This window comes from Procambarus clarkii, chromosome 17 (genome assembly GCF_040958095.1).
Source record: "Procambarus clarkii isolate CNS0578487 chromosome 17, FALCON_Pclarkii_2.0, whole genome shotgun sequence".
Taxonomy (NCBI): Eukaryota; Metazoa; Arthropoda; class Malacostraca; order Decapoda; family Cambaridae; genus Procambarus; species Procambarus clarkii.
This window is the reverse complement of record NC_091166.1, coordinates 26,792,973-26,796,906: the sequence shown is the minus strand read 5'-3', so window position 1 is coordinate 26,796,906 and position 3,934 is coordinate 26,792,973.

The following is a 3,934-nucleotide window of genomic DNA, read 5'->3' as shown; positions in this document are numbered from 1 at the left end:
TTGTATGTGCGACTTTGAATGTTAGAGGTTTGAATGATCTTGGGTCCAGTTGGGCCTGTTGGAAGTTCTGCAGGAGCAGCGCGTGGATGTGACTGATCCAGGAGCATAATGTTCGTGATGTGCGTGTGTTGCAGTGTTTGAGTCTGCATTTTCATGTTGTGCTCAACCCGCCGAGGACGTCTTTCGGGGGGACGACGATGTTGTTTTCTAGGAGGGCTTCCTTCTCCGTGCTTCACACAGAGATGGATGAGGATAGGCGGGTTTTGTTTGTAGGGGTTGAGTTTTTGGGGTTTTGTTTGTAAGGCTTGAGTTTTTGGGGTTTTTCATTCCGTTTCTGACGTTGTACACCTCCTCATGGGCGGCGCGCCGTCAGGAGCAGGAGGAGTTTTTTCGGGTGGGGCTTTTCCATTTCCAGCGTCATGATACGCGGAGTTTGATTTTTGGTGGGGATTTTAATTGTGTGACGAGTGCGCAGGACTGCAGTGGCGCCCGCCCGCATAATGTCTCCGGTGTGCTGCAGGTGGTGGAGCGTTCTTGTGGTTTCTGGGATGCTGCTGTGCTCTGTGGGGGCGAGTTATCCTTTACTTTTGCTGCACGTTCGAGGATTGATCGGGTGTATGTTACTGGCGGGGGGTGTTCTGTGTTTGCTTTCCACACTGTCCCGATTGCATTCTCGGACCATAGTTTAGTGGTGGTCCGGGTTGGTGTGCCCAGTCAGGTGCGGGGTGGTGGAGGCTGAATTGTGGGTTGCTGTGTTGTCCGCGGGTTTGTGACCAGTTTCGGGTATGGTGGGTAGGGGTTCTGTCCCGGCGTTCTGAGTTTCCTTCTGTTTTCGATTGGTGGGAGTGATGTAAGGTGCAGTGTCGGTTGTTTTTTTGGGTGTTTGTCAAACGTGAGGCTGCTGGGAGGTTTGGATTACTGCGGTTGTTACAGGCAAGGCTTTCACGGTTGTACGTGCGGTACAATGCTGGGAGTGACTGTTTTGGGGAGATTGCGGAGTGCAAGGCACGTATTTGTGGTCTGCAGGAGGAGTGGGCCGAGGGTGTTCGTGTGCGTGCTCGTGTGGGTGAGCGTGTTGACGGGGAACGTCTTTCTCCGTTTCTTTCAGGGAAGGTGAAGGCTGCGCGGGACTGTTCTTTTTACGGCTCTTCAACGGCCGGATGGGTCATTTGTTTCGGACACCGGTGGTGTGTTGCATTATGTTCGGCAGGAGTTGGCTGTGCTCTATGAGGAGGTGGATGGGGACGCTGCGCTTGTGGATGGTTTTTTGAGTGGGTGCGTTCCAGGTTTGTCTGCTGAGGATTGTGTTGGTTTGGTGGCAGATGTTTCGTTGGGGGAACTTTTCGATGTGGTCAGGTCGTCTCGTTCTGTGAAGGTGCTGGGCTCGGATGGTCTTCCTGTTGAGTTTTATGTTGCCTTTTGGGATGTGTTGGGGGGAGTTCTTTTTATAGGTGGGCTTGCCTTCGGGGGTGCGTTCTGCCTGTGTCTCAGTGCGTTGGGATTGTGCGGTTACTCCCGAAGCCAGGTGATTTGCAGTTCTTCTCGAACTAAAGGCCCATTACGTTGTTGAATGTGGACTATAAGGTCCTGTCAAAGGTTTTGGCTGGTCTGTGTCGCCGTGTTGTTGCATCTGTTGTTTCTGTGGAACAGTTTTGTGGTGTTCCGGGTCGTTCGTTACTGCAGTGCAATGCGTTGTTTCGGGATGTGCTTATGTATGTGTCGGGCTCTCGCTCGTTGGCGGCGATGCTCTGCCTGGATTGGTCGAAGGCTTTCGACCGTGTGTTTTTAGCCTTTGTTTTTCGTGTGTTAGAGCGGCTTGGGTTTCCGCTTTTGTTTGTTCATTGGGTGCGTATGTTGTACGCTCGGTGTTGCAGCCGGGTATGCATTAATGGGTTCTTGAGTGCTCCTTTCCCTGTGCGCCGTTCGGTGCGGCAGGGTTGTTCGCTTTCTATGCTCTTCTGTGTGATCTTTCAGGAGCCTTTTTTTGGGGCGGTCAAGGCCTGTGCGTTGATCCGCCCTCCCCGGCTGCCATCTGGTCTTCGGTTGCCCATCTGCGCTTATGCAGATGATACCGTCCTGTTTGTGGCCTCGGAGGGTTCTGTTGGGGCGGTCCAGGCCATGGACGAAAGGTTTGAGTTGGCCACTGGAGCCCAAGTTAATCTTGCCAAGTCCAGACTTCTGGGTATCGGTGGGTGGTCCTCTCGCCATGTGTGGGAGGTGTCTTGGTTTCCGGTACTCACCTAGTTGTACTCGCCTAGTTGTGCTTGCGGGGGTTGAGCTCTGGCTCTTTGGTCCCGCCTCTCAACTGTCAATCAACAGGTGTACAGGTTCCCGAGCCTATTGGGCTGTATCACATCTACACTTGAAACTGTGTATGGAGTCAGCCTCCACCACATCACTTCCTAATGCATTCCATTTGTCAACCACTCTGACACTAAAATAGTTCTTTCTAATATATCTGTGGCTCATTTGGGCACTCAGCACTCAGCATTTGGGCACCTGTGTCCCCTAGTGCGTGTGCCCATTGTGTTAAACAGCCTGTCTTTATCAACCCTGTCGATTCTCTTGAGGGTCTTGAATGTGGTGATCATGTCCCCCCTAACTCTTCTGTCTTCCAACGAAGTGAGGTTTAATTCCCGTAGTCCCTCCTCGTAGCTCATACCTTTCAGCTCAGGTACTAGTCTGGTGGCAAACCTTTGAACCTTTTCCATTTTAGTCTTATGCTTGACTAGATATGGACTCCATGCTGGTGCCGCATACTCCAGGATTGGTCTGACATATGTGGTATATAATGTTGTGAAAGATTCCTTACACAAGTTTCTAAAGGCTGTTCTTATGTTAGCCAACCTGGCATATGCTGCTGCTGTTATCCTCTTGATATGAGCTTCAGGGGACAGGTCTGGCATGATATCAACCCCCAGGTCTCTCTCTCTCTCTGACTCTTGAAGTATTTCATCTCCCAAGTGATACTTTGTATCTGGTCTCCTGCTTCCTACCCCTATCTTCATTACATTACATTTGCTTGGATTAAACTCTAACAGCCATTTGTTCGACCATTCCTGCAGCTTGTCCAGGTCTTCTTGAAGCCTCAAGCTGTCCTCCTCTGTCTTAATCCTCATAATTTTGGCATCGTCAGCAAACATTGAGAGGAATGAGTCTATACCCTCTGGGAGATCATTTACGTATATCAGAAACAGGATAGGTCCAAGTACAGAGCCCTGTGGGACTCCACTGGTGACTTCACGCCAGTCTGAGGTCTCACCCCTCACTGTAACTCTCTGCTTCCTATTGTTTAGGTACTCCCTTATCCACTGGAGCGCCCTACCAGTTACTCCTGCCTGTTTCTCCAGCTTATGCATCAACCTTTTATGGGGTACTGTGTCAAAGGCTTTCCGACAGTCCAAAAAAATGCAGTCCGCCCACCCTTCTCTTTCTTGTCTAATCTTTGTCACCTGATCGTAGAATTCTATCAAGCCTGTAAGGCAAGATTTACCCTCCCTGAACCCATGTTGATGGGTTGTCACGAAGTCTCTTCTCTCCAGATGTGTTACTAGGTTTTTTCTCACAATCTTCTCCATCACCTTGCATGGTATACAAGTTAAGGACACTGGCCTGTAGTTCAGTGCCTCTTGTCTGTCACCCTTTTTGTATATTGGTACTACATTAGCAGTCTTCCATATTTCTGGTAGGTCCCCCAGTTCCAGTGACCTACTATACACTATGGAGAGTGGTAGGCAAAGTGCTCCTGCACACTCTTTCAATAGCCATGGCGAGATTCCATCCGGCCCAACAGCTTTTCTCACATCCAACTCCAATAGGTGCTTCTTGACCTCATCTCTTGTAATTTCGAACCTATCCAAGGTCACCTGGTTTGCTGCCACCTCTTCTATCGCCGCGACATCTCCCTGTTCTATTGTAAAGACCTCCTGGAACA